The sequence below is a fragment of the Acanthopagrus latus genome, chromosome 20 (assembly GCF_904848185.1).
Source record: "Acanthopagrus latus isolate v.2019 chromosome 20, fAcaLat1.1, whole genome shotgun sequence".
NCBI lineage: Eukaryota > Metazoa > Chordata > Actinopteri > Spariformes > Sparidae > Acanthopagrus > Acanthopagrus latus.
This window is the reverse complement of record NC_051058.1, coordinates 14,969,904-14,987,697: the sequence shown is the minus strand read 5'-3', so window position 1 is coordinate 14,987,697 and position 17,794 is coordinate 14,969,904. Positions and strand designations below refer to the sequence as shown.

At 40.9% G+C, this 17,794-nt stretch overlaps 1 protein-coding gene and 1 long non-coding RNA gene across 4 annotated transcripts in view; one reads left to right on the top strand and one right to left on the bottom strand.

Moving 5' to 3' along the window:
* The window catches only part of LOC119009721, an 84,701-nt gene extending 68,256 nt beyond the window's left edge, over window positions 1–16,445 (bottom strand). The window contains exons 1-4 of one of the 3 annotated variants that reach the window (XR_005071807.1): window positions 16,309–16,445; window positions 15,533–15,625; window positions 9,341–9,565; window positions 6,843–7,285 (exon numbers count right to left, since the gene is read on the bottom strand). This is a non-coding gene — a long non-coding RNA (uncharacterized LOC119009721). Of the gene's footprint in view, window positions 1–6,842; window positions 7,286–9,340; window positions 9,566–15,532; window positions 15,626–16,308 lie in introns of those variants that run through there. The other 2 variants (XR_005071806.1, XR_005071805.1) reach the window with 2 other exon arrangements.
* The window catches only part of LOC119009720 (catechol O-methyltransferase domain-containing protein 1-like), an 81,663-nt gene continuing 80,247 nt past the window's right edge, over window positions 16,379–17,794 (top strand). Inside the window, exon 1 of the mRNA XM_037081248.1 lies at window positions 16,379–16,512. The gene's annotated coding sequence lies outside the window, so the exon portion shown is untranslated. The remainder of the gene's footprint in view (window positions 16,513–17,794) is intronic.

Sequence of the window (17,794 nt, the reverse complement as noted above, 5' to 3'; positions counted from 1 at the left end):
CACTGTGAGAAAAGGTTATAATTTGCCAGTTGCTGGAGGAGCGGGGGCTAAAGTCAGACTTAAATGAGCAGCTTTAACTCTTACCATGAGTCATGACACTGTACCGTGACACTGGGATATTCTTTGTGATATAGCCTACGAGCCATGAGATGAAACTACACTCAACAACACAGACAGCGATGGAGTTGGAATAAAAATGTCAAAGATTTCATGTTTTGGACACAGCAGAGAGCCTTGTGACTCGGGGCCGAGTCACCATGATTAACTAACTGACATCAACACTAACTCACGACCAAGCTGATCCATCTTGCCCTGGCCTATATAATTAGAATGACAGCTTAGAAAATTTGGTCTGATGCAGAATCTGTCTTATGCCGCGAGGAGCCCTAATTACTATCTCAGTGTGAGAGTTAATGATGAGAGGTGGGAGCAGCATCTGGGGGACTCGAGGGGACGCTCTCTCCCTCCGCCCGTGACATTTGCTAAGTCTTAACAACTGGGCCACCTATGGCCCTCAGTGGTCCGTCCTGCTGACACGCACTGTGAGCGGAGCGACAGTGATGTTCGGTGCCAAACCAGGTTGTAGTCCCCTGCTTATATCTTGATTGTCTGCCTCTAAGAGCAATCGTTTTTTTTTTGCTGATGGTGTCATGCAAATAGCAGGTGTGGAACAGACATGAAAGATTGAATTTTGAACATGTGACATTTAAAATCCAGCTGTAATGTCTGTTTATGAAGATGCTTTGTCATCCCAAAAGGTTTAGTACAATCCAATATTACTATGGAGATGTGATGACTTTTTTTAGTATAGAAAAGGATAGACTTTTAATGATAATAGATTAATCATTAAAGATATTTAATGATAAAAATAAATATAAGTGCCAGCTAGAAGTTCCCAGAGCTTAAGGTTATATCAACACAATGCCTCTAGTGTCCAAACCAAAAGGTATTAAAGGTATAGTTAACCTCGAAATCAAAAACACATATTTTTCCTCTCACCTCTCATATCGCCCTTAGAGTTTAGAGTCTGCTTTTTCTTAATTATAATGGAACTAGTCGTGCTCAAAGTGCCAAAAGGGGTTTCTTTTGAATAACTTCTTGGAAATTATGACCTGGATACTCCCACAAGATCAACTCCATCACCGGAAAAAATGTTAGTGAGCTAAGTTTCTGCAAAACCTTATGTTGCAACTTTGCATTTGTTTAAGTTGACTTTTCTATTTCTCTCTAGTTACAACTGGGCTTATGTTCTGGTTAGGCTTACATGCAAAAAAAAAAAAAAACACTTGGTTAGGTTGATGGCTTGGCTTAAAATACCTGTTTTGGTCACAATGATCAGCCACCACAAAAATAGCTGGAAATGTTCACAGATCTCCTAAAAAACTATCCATTTTGACGCTACAAATCTGGCTGGAAATGTCTGCAGGTGTCCGCTGAGCAGCCCTGTTGGCTTGTAAGCACACCACCACCATCCCTTCCACATTTGGTGCAAATGTCAACCTTGGACATATCTTGTCATATATAATCCCTGCATGAAACTGCTAACATAGTTTCATGTAGGAACTATTTACTTTCTGCCAAGCTACTCCCACTAACCATATAATCGTGTAAAAGAAAGTTCCAGCTTTTCATGGAGTTTACATGGAGTTTACATTACAGGTCAGCTCAGGAGAACACCAGTAATATTTACATCCAACGCTTTCACAAGCATTTTCGTATAAAACAAAAAAGAGCATGAATCAGCCAGTGTTTGACACGACTCAAAAGGTTCAAAAATGTGTTTGGCAAATGTTCTCCTGATCCATTAATCCACTAATCGTTCCTTGCACTAATGCCGACGCTCCTTCACCCACCAACAACCTGCATACCAAAAGCTGTGAAGCTACACACCGTATGGGCTCCATCTTACCAAAAACAAACTGTGCAACAATAACAAAGTGTGAACATATGGCTCTGGATGACCCAGATGGTCCGATCACTCCTGAAGACGGGCAACTTATCTCCTCTATCATGAGAGTTCTGTGATGTTCAACAATTAAGCAGGTGTTGATAAGATGTAATGAGAAAATCCACACTCGAGCCTGGAGTCTATGATTGCTGTTTATTGGCTATTATAGGCATTAAGTACTGTGTGTAATCTCGCCCTACAGAAGCTGACATGTTCGGTCTGCACGTCTGCATAATCAGCCAGGGAGCTAATAACACACAGGTTGTCACAGCTGTTAAAGACAGAGAGACACGCTGCCCTAAGTGACAATATGTCAGTGATTGTCGAGCAGACGAAACTGTGGGTATTAATAAATCAAAGTGACCCCTACCTGAAGCCAAACAGATGCAACACCTGGACATGTAAATTCTTGAGTAATGGATGCCATAAATTTAAATCTGAAGACCTGCGATTTAATAACCGTGCAGACAGCTGCAAGTGGGAGCAACCATTTGGTTTAATGTAAAAGACAGTTTTGGAATACCAAGTATTATCTTGTGCCATCAATCAAATCTAAAGTGTACAGTGTTGGGTGACTGAAGTTCCGCACTGTTATCTCTCCTCTTTGATTATATGCAGGATATATTAAAGAGGAAGGTGTGGTATGGTGTTGTTATATACGTAAGGTGAGTAGTGTGTGTTTGTGGCTGGCTCGGCAGCAGGGGGTTAACCTCCTGGCTGCTGTCAGTGTATTAATCACCACTGATGTGTGTTGTAAAAGGATTGCTGCAGGAAATAAAGACACCATGGTGTCAGCTGCAGTGCCCTGATGTGACTCCATCAGACAAGAGGATGCTTATTGACAGGGTGAGAAGGGGGAACGGACAGAGAGCGGCGGAGAGAGAGGGAGAGGGAGCAATCAGTCCTCCAGTCAGTCACCTTGGCACTGACGCAATGTCATGAAAGTCCACACCATTATTCCTCAGACCGCACAGGAGCATTATTTAAACTCAAACATCTACCAGGGGCTGAATGTCAACAGAAGGGCACCTATGATCACGCACGTGACAGAAAATCAAGCAACAATATTAGGAATCAATCTGTCCTTTCCAGTTATTTATCCAGTATAAACGACAAAGACAGTGTTAGAATTTGCTGCTTTTCTGCTATATACGATAGACAATTTAATAAATTGGGGTTTTGGACTAATCAGTTTGACTACATCACCTTGAGCTGTGGGAAACTATACTGATTACAGACTAATTAATGAAAATACCTATTAGTTACAGCTCCCTTAATTATTACTGAGTGTAAGAATTCCATGTTTGTTGTTTTATTTCTTGTTCAGCCAGAATAGTCAAACTGTTTACCTAAATGTACCCAGTAATTTGATATCTTGCAATCAAGGAAAGTACCTCAAATTCAAGCAATGTCCTGCAACACTCATGGGATCTTGTATTTCTTAAATCCCTCCAATTTTTCCACCTGAAAATGCCAAAATGAAAAAATTCTTGCCAGTCTTACCAATCACTTTAAAAGTACCTAACCCAAAAGTTTTCTGCCCCCTCAGGATATATATTGCTATCAACAAGTTCCTTAATTTTTTTAGGTTAGCAGAACTGATCTAATTCCTCACAATAAGCTTAAACATTTGGTTTGTGGTTTTGTTGACAGTGCTGCAAATTCATAATATTTTTTTTACAGTACAAGGGGTATAAAAAGTCAAACTAGGTTTGAGTCCTTTGTGCTACATTCACAGATTCAAACACAACAATGTATTTTGAAAAAACGGGTTTTGATGATTAAATGGAAGTTTTAGAGCTGACTTGCAATTTTCTAAAATGTTACTGTATTCATCACAATCCCAGTGATAATCAAAAAAACTGATGTCACCTTGGTCTTTCGGAACTTGTGACAGGCATTCATCATCATTTCCTGACATTTTACAGGATGGCTGGTTAATCGGAGAAAACAGTCAATTATGACAACATTCAGTAGCTGCCCCGCAACACAAACACACACGCACGCACACACACACACACACACACACACACACCTTCCTCTACACAGCTGTCAGCGGATCAAAGCACTCAAGGCACTGAGGCCCTTCATCACACACACTGACAGCAGACACAGACACAAAGCCATACACTGACATTGCATGACCGCTGGCATTTCAGGCAGCAAACACAATTAAACCTAACTGAATGTTCCTGCTAAATACTCTGGAAACTCTACATTTCATGCAAGACGATGCCCACTGCTCAACAAATACAAATTAAGTTCCTGGGCTAAATTCACAGTTTTATATTTGGGTGTATTTTAATGAGCAATAGCTCATGACTGCCTCAGTATTCACATTAATTACATGCTCCTCAGAGGTCTGATCGTTATTACATGCCTCAAAAGTTGAAGTAATTTAATTTAATCCATTTAATGTTATTTGGCCGACAAAAAACGCTGTTGCAGGGAAATATTATACAAGAGGGACACTAATAAAGAATGGGAGTCAAATAAAAGCAGTTCTAAAACTGTGTTGGCAAAAACACAAAAGAAAAGCCTTGACTATAAAAAATGGACTGAGCGTCAGGGTCTGAAAAGTTTAGCCAATGTGGAAGTGCTTTTATCCTGCATCCCGCCCCTACCTAACCCTTACCCCATAGTAAAGACAACAATATTACCCCAACGTTTGGGAGTGAGCTTATAGCTTCATGGTTTAATGACTAGTTAGCTGTTACTCTGGTGATAGGCTGCCCCGTCTTTGTTCTGAGGATGAATGTTAAAGGTGGGCAATTATTACATATTGCTTCTTTAATAATTTCAATGACGTATTACTCGTGTTGGTTATTTGGATTAATCAGCATCTGATTTTATGTTTAACATATTTTTTTTTTTTTCATTGTTATTGTTACATACTTGCTTCATACTGTAGAGTAGCTTACACAAACTCAGAGAGGTAGAGAGAGATGATTTTCTTTAATTTTGTCTGAAAGAGGCAGTAGCTCTGACTTCCTTGACCCTTCTTGGTAGAGTACCTTTCCAACCTGCCTCAAAAAGGAGGGTTATTTAAGAAACAATTAGGAGCATACACAAAGCAATTTGCAGGCAGTCTAACTCCTCAGGCTCAGCCAGTGAAGGGCCTTTCAGCGCTGATTTATCACGCTGTCGCCTTCACAAGGCAACATAATTAATAGGAGCATGGACTTCTAATTCCACCCGCTTCCACGGCCAGTGGATTCCATTTGATTTATGATGGCCGAGGACTTTGCATTTTATCAGTTCATTCGCTCGTTATTTATGCTGATGACCAATTTCAATGGGTCGCCATCATCTAACTCACTACTAATCAAAGAGAATTAGGGTTCACTGCATTATTTAGAAGCTGCTAATTTATCTTCGGAACAAGGGGAAGAAACGTTGGCGGGGAGGTTCGACTTGCAGTAACCACACAGCTCTGCTTTAAGCTGCATCGTTAATGTAAAGGTCCTCACTTTTTCTCGAAAATTGTGTTAATGGACTTTAGTTTTATCTTTTATTGAAAGGATCACAGATGGTTTAACTTCTTGCGCAAGCTGTTGGTAGATTTGCAATTATTACACCTTCCACATGGTCCCCAGGTGGACATCCTTTTCGTCCTTTTTCCAGGGCTGGGATACTGCCATGTTGATGTTAGGGACATTGGCGCATAAATACATTTCCATGCCTCTCCTTTTAAGCAGTGCTTGAACATCATTACGTCATCATCGGCTCTGGAAAAAACTATGTGTGCGGTTCCAAATTCAAAGACAAAAAACATGTTTGAACATCTCCATGCAGTCTGATGACGTACATGATTTGCTGCTTTCGATTATTCAATTTTCTGTCCTGTTTGTGATGTTGAACCAGAAAAAAGCTAACTCCTACTAGCAATGGGTAGTAGGCTCTTGTAAAATACACACTAATATACTCACTAGTATTGGTGTAAAATGAATACCCTTCTATGTAAAGGACCAGGTTGCAACAGTCATGACTGTAACATGTTAAGAAATTGAATTAAAATGTATTATTGGCTACACCAGAATGATGTGCAGCCAATAATAAATCTTAAGTTAGCCTGGAGCCCTGCATCAGTTTCTCAGACCATCTATGGTGAAATTAATTATCTTTTATACAAAGATATTTTCTCAGTTTTTTTTTCCGAGAAGCCACCAGAAAAATCTCCAATACATCACCGCGATCAATAAAGCCATGAAATTCACATTTTCAAGAGGCTGAACCACAAGAGCCCATTTCACTCTCCATAACATATGATGGTTCATGGATTATTGAGCAAAAAGCTACAAAGGTAAACCCCAACAGATCCCACGCAACATCCGCACGGCGGAACAATAAAGCACAACTGGACTAGATAGATCTTCTTCAGTAGCGAGGCTAAACAATAAGAGTGAATTATTGTCCTGCTGGAATAATGGGTCATGAATGGCCCACAGATTAATACAATGCATTATAAGAAACAGAGATAAATAGGGTCACATTGCAGCTCTGTTTGTTAGAAAAATTACACCTGCTCCAAGTGTTATGAACCTGCAAATGCTATTCTGAAGGTTAAATTGTGTATTACTATAAAACAAATTGAGATGGAGAAAACGGTTGGCAGTGGGACATTATTTAACGTCCTTGCAGGCAGCGCTACAAAAGGGTAAGATTAAGATGCAATAAACCTTACATAGTCAGAGAAAAATAGCTCCTGTAAACAATGCAGTAAAGAAACGAGTTGCTTCACAGCACATGCAGTAGGTTTAAGGCTTTACATAAGTCATTTTAATGCTACAGCAAACTTTTCCAGACAGGCATATTAGATTCAAAAACATCTTTAGATTAAGATTTGACCTTCCTACAGTAGCTGCAGAACAGAGCTGAATAAAATCCGCCTTGTTGTTTCTTAGCCCACGTGTTTTGCAGAGGGACCTTTTCTCCCGTCATTCTTATTGTGTTTAATTATTCAGCACAGTGACTGATAAGGTGTTTCCTGACAAAATGAATCACGCTGGTCAGAAGTGACACCCACTAATGTAGGAGATGCTCAGACGCCACCATCGACTGAGCTACATCCTTGCTGCTCGCAAGGTGTATCATTTATCTGTGGGGGTTATAAGATGCAGAATTTACACAGGCCTGTCAATAGGCATGTCGATAGAAGGACACTTAGCATCTATCATCCGGAGAATCGATGCCATTTTTCAGCGATGAATCCCAGGAAATGATAGCTTTCAAATAAACGGTGGAAAGAGAAACACGACACTCCTCCGGGAGAGATAGATGTAGAGCGGCTCAATTTCCCCTCCTTTTCGCTCTCCTCGCAGCTCGCCGCCCAGCTTTCTAGTTCGATGCAAAAGGTCAGAAGACATTACAAGGGACGATCTCTAAAACAAGACATAAAGAATCTCTGGAGGATCTGGAGAACAAGACCGACAGCTGGTTGTGAGGGGAGACGGACATTTCTGTCAATATCTGAGATTAAAAAAAAAAAAGTACTAATTAAAAAGCAGGAGCAAGATAGCGTCCATACACCGCAAATCACTTCGCTGGAAGGTTTAAGAAAAGAGATGGTGACTCTGAGAATTGGATGAGGCACACTGATCCGACAAAGTTCACTTCAAATTTCAATTAGAGGAAACTGTGGTCTGAAAAATAGCGTGACTGCCTAAAGTCCAGCTAGTTTAAGATACAGAGTGGTAGGGACTGCCTTCCTCAGGAAATAGCTTATTATTTCTCTTAGCTACAAACAGCAGACTAGGTTGGATTTAGGATTAACCCTGCATTCACATGCTCCTGGTGTCAATGAGCTTTGAAGTTGGAAGGTGGAAACAACATGGAAGCCAACAAGAAGAAAACTGCATTCCTTAAAAACGCCAAAAGACTGCTTCTCCTGACTCTTGTTGGGATTCATGCTAATAAATAGCTTTTTGAAGCAGTATGTTACTGTAGTAAATTTTGATTCTTCCCCAACTGTGTGGTAAGTGTTAAGGTTGCTGGGGCAGGGTAAGAAGTGATGGAAAACATCTGGAGCACTTGAAGGGGGCAAGCAATTGAAAAAAACAATCCATCCATCCATCCATTATCTGAAACCGCTTATCCCTTTCAGGGTCATGGGGGAGCTGGAGCCTATCCCAGCTGACATTGGGTGATGGCTGGATCTAGCTCTAGTCACTAGCTCATCACAGGGCTGACGTATAGTGACAAACAACCATTCAAACTCACATTCACACCTATGGACAATTAAGAGTAACTGATTAACTTAACCTTTTTGCATATCTTTGGACTGTGGGAGGATGCCGGAGAACCCAAGTGAGAAAACACGGGAACACATGCAAACTCTGCATAGAAAGTCCCTGCCCCAGCCAACAACCACTGTGCTGCCGTGCTGCACAATGCTAAAGAAACAATGCTAAAGCTAATGTTAAACCGAGCTGCTATTCTAAAAGAAAAAGCCATTCTAAAAATTGCTGACCCAAACACTCAAACTACTGTGGATCAATAATTCTAAAATTAAATCTGCCCTGAATAGTTTGCAGAAATGAAGCAACTGAGAGATCCTAATAACCAGAGTGTCAAAATCCCCTGAGGGTGATTGGCAACTTGCTAAATCAACATCAGAACTACAGGACATTAATGACACCATGACACAAGTGATTTTTATCTTTTGTATCATCAGTCTAGACATGGTTTGAACCCATGCTCCTCTTAGTGACAGTTGGGAACGCTGTGGCAGCTCATTAATCACCAGGACAGCCAGGAGAAGCTATACTTAATCCCGTGATGGTATCCTCACTATCCTCTGGCGCTGCTGATGCTCGTAAAAGAGAGCGAGAGAGCAAAAAAGAAAATGATTTACACAAATCAATCATTCAGTGCTAGCGCTCATCGGCTGTAACACTGGCAGCCTGTCTTTACAGCTCCATTTTAAAGGGCGCCTGCTGACAGCCACACTTGATTAAGGGCTGTGGCTCCCTAACCTTTCATGTTGAGAAAGATTGTCACTCACTGACACAAACTTTTTTTTTTTTTCCAGGTCGGTTCAAGGCGAGGATATTGGCATTCAAATTTGTGGCTGCTACTGAGAGCAGATGTCACCTCTGGCGAGTAAGGGTAATGGCACCAGCAGGCCCACTCTGACTCCTGGGGCTAAACAACATACCACCACAGGGCTTCAGAGGGGGCAGAAGGCAGGGGGGACAGCCTCAACAAGTGAGTGCTTTACGAGGCTGCCCTCCACACTGCTTTTCCCTTCTCTGCAATTATCATCAAAGAACATCTGTTTGTTGTTCCTCAGGCACCCTCCCCTCACAAGTGTCCTAGCCTCACCTTGACCCATACTTTCAATTGTAGTGGATGTTATGACTAAAAATAAACAGTGTGAAGGAGTGAGGCTACCCTTTGTGTGAGCAGGGCGTTCTCCTCGCCGCTGCCGAGAGGAAGGATATCACCCGACGAACACAGCCGCTTCCTCCTCGCACTCACAGCTCCTGACAGGTACGTGAACACCGACCAGTGCATCAGTGGTGGATCAGACGCAGAGTGGAGTCGACAGACTCGCTTTGTTTCCTGGCTTTTAAGTTGATCCCACTGTCCTTTCGCTTCTGTCACAGTCTGAACGACCTGTCAAAGAAAAGTTCAATAGTTCCTGGCAAGAAACCTGATACACGCTGAGGCTCAGGTTTGTCCTGTTTCTGCTCCTTGAGTGCAATCTATATCACACAGAAGTAACCCAAGACTGAACATGCTCACGCACAACCGACTCAATGATTAAATGCAATGGCAAAACTAACTCAACTGTAGAAAAGGTACATATTTCCGAATATGTAATTTGTGTAAGTGTCAATAGCCCTTTCTATGAAGACCACGTCCATAGAGTGTTATAGGGGCATAATTCATCTTTATGACTACACTCATTAACACAGATCCAAACATGTTTTGGCTGGTTGGCTGGTTGGTTGGTTGGTTGGTCGGTAGGATTACACAAAAGATACTGAACATATTTCCACAAAAGTTGGACGGTGGATCCCATTAACTTTTGGTGTGGATTCACAGTAGCTTGAACAGTCGTTTTTTTAAGTCTTTTTTTCAGCCACTATGCAAAAAACAAAAATGCCATTGGGTTCGTTGGGCCTTGGCGGAGGTATGTGCTCTACTGACTACAATTCTAGTTATAGATGCATCAATTTGTATACTTTACCTAACAAATACAATGATAACTTATGACACTGCAGGGAACATTATAGCAGACAATGAATCCTTACTATGGTTGATTGTTGAGGTGTGTAACAAGTCAAAATGTATCACCAGCCCCATCAGTCAACTTTGAGTTTACAACTAGTCAAGAGCATCCATAAGAAAGTCACATCTATTATGTTTTATGACTGTTGATACAGTGCATCTGAAAGCTTTATATGTATTTACGAGTATAGTCATGAATCATTATGATACACACATTATGAATGTCCCCAGAGAGCACTTTATGATGTGGTCTTCTTAGAAAGAATTACCTAAGATTCCTCACACTGCTATGTAACAAGTGAGCACTCGCTGAAGAGGTTATAATTCACCCAGTTCTCAACGGTCACCCAGGTCAATTAGCAGAGTTATGTGGAAGATGGCGTCTCTTTGCTACAGAGAACATCCAAAGTACAGCATGAGTGACTGAATCTGATGGAGAGTGTGAGCAGAGAAACACAAGAGCAAAAGAGTAATAGGATATCATGGGATATTAAAGGGGCACTGCTATTTTGGAGAAGAAATTCAAGCTCAGAATTTCAGTATTTACCATATTAATGAGGTGATAATACAAATTTAGAAATATATGTTTTTCCATAACAGTAAACAAGCTGTTCTCAGAGGAGGAAAAAGGTGGCAGGGTCCGCCAAATATAAACAAATTAAAACAGTATAAGGTCAATGTGTCAATTTAGTTGGTTTAGAACCAGTAAATATAATCTTTCTCTTCTGATAAGATTTCTTCCCCAATACTACATAGTACACCTTTAAGCATTTGTCTATTTTGACATCAATATTAAAGACCAAAAAATACACAAAAAAGCTGTGCTATAGGGCTTGGGCCTGTACTGTAACGCCAGCCGTCAGCCTTACCCTGACATTTTTGGATACTCTGCAGAATGTCTGCAATAGCATTTCTTGAGAGTGCTGGTTGGGTGCTCTGACTGCTGCAATGAAGCCTTTTTACAGCTCAACGGTTCATTCTTGTAGTCTCACCAAAAACAGCACATGTTAATTCCTAATTTCAAAGCACCCCAGGATATTTATTCCATGAACAGTGCCATTGATACACCCAATGGGACTCTGAACATTTAATTTATAAAGACTTTTTGTAATGACTGATTATAGCACATGAATGTGTCCCGGGGGAGGGCACCAGCTGTGATCCTCAGAAATCATCCACGACCTGTTGGGCAGATGTGACGACTTCTCTTCCAGGAAAAAGCCGGGAATTCATCAAACGACACCGTGTACCTCAGTGATTATCTGTCTTCACAGTTATAATCACTGCAGATCAGATTACATCCCATCAGACGGGCCATAACAGCGCTACTTCAGGGATCACACTCAATTAAGAAACATTCGTGTTACTTCTCCTAATTTCTGTCAAATAGCTTTAGCATGCGAGACCTTTTCAGCGCCGTGTCACGCAATGAAGGTGGAGTCAGAGTGACAGCATTACAGATGACTGTAATTAAATAATGCGTAAGACTATTGTGCTTTGTGCCGCACTTGCGGAAAACTGGACTCACTCCAAACCATCTGTGTTTATCGAACCTCAATGGGTTGCTAATGTGTAAAAACAAATACAGATATCCTGAACATTAGATACGCTTGTGCTCTAGCTCTTTGTTTGGTAGATCCCGGGAGAAATGTGATGGTTGCTCTAAGATTATTTCAACCACGCAGCCTGAGACGGATATATGTGTCAGGCAGCCCAAACACAGAGTTACTCATGCGGTTTTATCAGCGTCAATCATTGAGCTGGAACCTGGTGAACACCAATCGGTCATCGGTGGGCGGTAGGAGCAGCACGGCTCTCAAAAAGTTGGATTAGAGGTTGGAAAAAGGAGTACAAAGCAATGCGGGTGACGTAGGTGTGATATGGGAACAACATGGCTGACTAAGAAGCCAAAAAAAAAACCCCAATTATGACTCTAAATACCTGATGCGTGAGACAACTATTTGATAGGATTTTGTGTTTAGAAAAAACAAAACAAGATGGAGGGAGGTTGTGGGAGGGACGGCTCACATATAAGATGGTCAGCCTGCGAGTATGTGGTCTGTGATGTCCCATAAATCTTCCTATATCTCCTCTGTGGTGATGGCAGAAAGGGATGAGTCGCTCACCAACCCCCCTCTCCATCTCATTCACATGTCTATCTGCCTGTTATCCATGCCCTTGAGCAAAGATTACTGATGCCCTGCCTTTGATATATGACACATCACGTGCCACAACGTTTCATCCAATGAATTAAACTGGAGAAGAAGAAAAAAACCTGGCTGCCATCAGTTCCCTGAATCGCTCACAATTCCCTTTTGTGTGTGTGTGTGTGTGTTCACCGTCGCTGATATTGTGGCTGTGAGTATTATGGCTTCACCGGGGAAGTGTTATCTGACCTCTGCAGGACTCTGCATTGTGTTATCTGGTGCGTGTCACCTCACATGTCATCCTGCACAGGTAATTTTGAATTCAAATCCGGGTGGGTGGGCTCGTAAATATCACATTTTGCCATTTCTAATGCTTTCATTTTCAATCTCTCTCTCTCAGATGTGATGACCTGTCTTCATTTAATATAAATCTGATAAAAAAAGATTATACTGTCATTTGTTTAGTAAATAAATATTACAACCAAAGATGAGAAAATGTGTCAAATCTTTCCATAGCTGTGACCAATCGCTTCTACAGAAAAATCAAATTCATGGCTCAATATTTTATATTTTGACACCGATGATATAGGAAGTTCAGTAAACGCACACTTCATCTGGCTATAAACAAGAACTGAGCGGTTGCGTCTCCCTTCATTCATAAAAACGGCCCATTAACAAGAAGTGAGGGTGATAAACCAATCATATGCGCCCGTGCAACCAGCGAACCAGTAACCTGGCACATTTATTACAAGCTGCTCCATCTGACGGCAGATATTTGCCTTTTAAATCCAGCAGTCTGCCGTTCAATCTCACAAACTCAAAGAACAACCTGGAAGTGAATGCAGATACCTCAGACGATTTTTTATCATTTATTCATAGCAGACTGGTTCATGCATGTTTTGCTTCACTGGAAAAAAACAAAACAAAAAAAGAGCTGAAGTTTGTTACAACTAATACATGATCAGGCCGAAGTACAATTCAGCAAAAACTGAGTTATCGCTAACAAATTCAAAGTCTCCATTGGGTTTTCTAATGTAAGACTCATCAAGTTACCAGCACTTGAGACAACGCTTTTAAGTTAAGCCAAAAATCATACTTATATATATTTACATACTTACATTTCCACATGTAGCCTAAATCCTTCCTTTTTCTGCTAAGGCAAGAAGTTATCTTAATCCTTCATCCTAAAATTCATCACTTCAATTCAAAATCGCAAAATTTGGTGATACATGTTTTAACAGGACAGGAGAGAAAAACTAGATTTTTAAGTAGCTAGTACCTAGAGCTGTTGGACAAATGTAGTGGAGTGAAAGTGTCATTTGCCTCTGAGGTCAGGAGACATATAAACATAAAGATGCAGGACATGGAAATGCTCACATTAACATCAGTTTGGTACTTGGTTACATTCCACCACAGCTAAAATTAAAGTGACAAGTATATAAGAATCTCCTAAAACTTTATCGACAGAGACATAAACAACAGTTTGCTGTAAACTTGTGAAAAAGAAGTTGGTAATAAGATCAGAGCACAAGGAGCCATATGACAGCAACTCCTGGCGTTCAAACAGAAAATGACATGAGCTACAGAGAGCTTCATCATAAACAGTGACAGAAAGCCGTTGTTGGAAAAAAATATGGCAAAACCTACAGCACATGCGGAGCAGCTGTAAAGTGCCTCTTCAACGCCACAAATCTTACATCAGTCTCTGGAAACAGTTTGTATCCCACAGTGTTATTCTTTTTACAGTCGAGTCACCTGCCTGATACCCTTCAGCCATTTTCCTCTGAAGCTGTCACACACGCCAGCTATAATATATGGCTGCACCAATGAGAACAGCTGTAGCCAATCTCCATCCTCTCTCTCCTGGAGCCTACTGCCTGTCCAGCATAAAATAATACATCAGGATTAATTGATTTCCTGTCAGTCTCGTGAAAAAGAAAATAAATTCTCGTGTAGTCTGTTTCCTGCAGCATTATAATTTTGTACATGGCATGTAATTTAAGTTTTTTAATTATGCATGAGAATGAAAAACCGTGACAAAGTGTGCCGCCGCCTGGCCCAAGGCCACGATTCTGGCCTTTGTATGTGCTGAGACAACAACAGCAGTGGCTTAAGCACACATAAATAATATATTTATGTATTTAGAGGCTACACGTCTATGTCCAAAAGCTGGAACAGGAGTCCGAGTGTCAAGGTCAAGGGCCGGTCGTTTGTCTTAAAAGTAATGACGTTCATTTGGAGAACATGAATCATCAAACACGCACTCTGATGCCAAAAGTCAAGAGTAGGAAAGTCGGGTTCGCTGTGATTCCCAGGCAGTGACAGGAAAACAGATAATCTACAAACGTAACTCTGAAAACTGGAAGCAATAAACTGTTCCCTCGGAGTATGGCTGCATTAGCCACAAAATATATTTCAAAAATCTGTTTATGACAAAAACCTCTGGGCTCGTAAAACAAAGGACAGAATAGTAAAAGCTCCACATTAAAGATTTACAAACACCGGTGTCTGTGCTCAGCTCCTTTCATTGTTCGCTGGATTAACGAGCAGTGGAGAGAATGAGCAAGCATTTCCCTAAGTCAGGCTAAACTAGAGCCAGAGATAGAGATAGAGGCGGGGTAGTGGAGAGAGCAGCAAACAGGGTCATCAGTAGGCCAGGGTCTTAAATCAGACCAAAGGCTGGCCCTGGTGTCAGCTCAGGACCAGAGGGGGGAGGAAACTCTCAACAACAATGAGGAGGGGCTGAAGGGAGGCCTGTTTGTTGTGGATTTTATTTATTTATTTATTTATTTTGGCATTAACAGCTGGGCCTGTAAAAGCAGCTGGACAGAGAGAGGCTGCAGTATGAGAAGCCTGAGCACACATGCCTCTGGGTCATAGGGAACTGCGGCTTATTCACAAACTCACACAAATGGCATGACTTTAACGAGACAATGCGTTGAACTTGATTACAGAAAAAGCTGAGTGATTTATTTCACAGCTGTTGATTTTATTTTCTAACATTTGTTTCACATCTGCAAAACTGTCCGACCCATATGGTTAAATCTACACTGACAATGATACAATGACAAATGCGACCCAATAGCCAGAATGCGTGTTGTTAATGTATGAGTCTACACACCGCAGATTTGTTGAAACATTAATGCTCTGACAACACTGTGCTTGTGATCTGGTTAGGGTAAGGAAAGATGTCTGGGCTTACCAGGTTATGTCTCCACAAACACGGCTGGAAAATGTCCTGATGTCTTGTCGAAGACATCCAGTTTTGTTGCCACCAACCTCCAGGGGAGAAGACCTGTCAGAATGAAACATCTGGGCTTGTTGCTACATACACCTCTTGAAAATGCCTCAACGTCTTGTCAAAAATATATTTATTTATTGGAAATGTTGACATAACTAAGGTTAATATAGCCTTGAACCAAAGAACGGTTCAACAAAAGTAACATCAGCTATAAAGAAATAACATTTGAAGTCATTAAAGTAGCTTCCACTGATGATTTATGCTCTTTTTATTTGTGTATTGCTCCTTTAAATAAGCAACTACCCAGCCAGTGTAACTACAGCGCCACGTACTGGTGACAGAGGGAAAATAAAGAGTAAACAACAGCTAATGATAGATACTGTAGCTGCAGATAAGTCGAAACAGAGTCAGGAGAGATGGAAACTTTAACATTTTGGAGGATTTTGTGTTCACTACCACTACTGCTGGATACAGTTTTCGTCTGAGCTTGCAGGAGGAACTGGTGAGTCAAAACTTTCTTATTCTGGTTACCATGCTATCCCTTGTTTTATACTGAACGTGAAGTCAGAGTAGCCAGTAGCTAAGCTAAAACCAGCGCGAATATGTTCACTCTTCATGTAAAAATCGTGGTTTTCCTTGTGAAGCTACATATCAGGCAGGTCAAGTTTAGCCGTTAGCCTCGTCAGAAACGTTAGCAACGCAGGTAAACGCCGTCGCCATTTTAGAAAGCAACTAACCTGTCGCTCGATGGTCGTTCTCCTCAAGTACAGACGTGGTATCTGTAACCAAAGTGTTTGTTTGCATGTTGGTTGTGGACATTGTTTGGTGTTTGTTTAGTGGAGAATGAAGATGATGCCAATCCATACAAGTGTTGAATAAACAGCTACGTCATTAAGACCAGCCTTCACTTCCGGGACACTGATTCATACGCCAGAATCCAGGTAGGACTTTGGAGAAAAATGTTTGATTACACAAGTTTGATGTGGAAATGAGTTCATTGATCATGTGGGATTTCAGTTGTGTTTCTTCATCGTTGTCTGATGTGCACTGCTTGAAATGAATTATGGATATTTGGGATATGGGTGCACATAATATGCTTGTGGATGGATATGCAATGAATGTGAAAATGAAATGTGTAGCATTATTTCTGGGGACCAAAAATGTAAATTCAGATTTGTCACAGAAAAAGCAATTAAGTGAAACACTACAATATCCCAATATCCCTGGCTCATTCTGAGTAGTGTGTATTTTATTTTCCATTTGTTTGTGCCAAATTGGTAATGCAAAAAAAGGTTTTGTCACTGTAAACTCTGACATATAGTCCTGGTTAAAATCATGGGTGTAGAAAGCATTTTTAAAAAGTGGGTGGGACAATTTGAGCTGAAATTTTTTACCAATTAAACATTTTTGCATAGAGAAGATGTCGTTGCATGTATTGTGGTGCCTATGAGCAGGGTGTTCACTGCTTTATCTGGACATATTAGCATAAAAATATTGGTAGGCCTACATTTTCCAATATCTGCCAGAGGAAGTGCTCCAGATTACATTTTTGAATATATTGAAAAGCTAAAAGTAAGTAAATTGATTCAGTTAAGTATAGGCTCATTATAACCTGTACATTTTTGGCTGAAATACAATACTGTTTTTATACCCTACATCCCATCTTTTATACGTCACTTGTTCCTTCTTTACCTCTTCAATTTATCCACTTCCCTCTCTCCATCTGTTTTCTCATTTGCCATATTCCTTTCCACCCTCCTGTCACATTTCCCATCTTCCTAGCGAGTTTACACTCTATTTTTAAGACTTTTTGTGGTGCCAAGTTGACGTGTATTACGTGGCGTATTTTTGTGCGTGTGTGCTCTGTGTCAGTCTGCCTCCGTGCAATGTAGCAGTAAAGACACGTTATGGGGGTTCCATTGATTTGGGCATTCTCTCAATAAGCGGAACAGATTTAATAATGAGACTAAGTCACGACGTGTGAAAACAGCACCAAGTGAAGAGACTCACACATTTCAACCAAAGTAAAAGCGGAGGAGACGAAAGTAGTAATTCTATGAAGTGGATGGGACCCTTGTCTTATGGCATGTCTAAATAACTAATGAGAAGGGGGACTAAACTACATTGGCCTAATAGGTTAAAATGAGAACTTCAACTTGAGTTCACTCAAGAGAGGGAACTTAAAAACAGCTTAAAGGAATCTAGGTTGAAAATCATCACTTG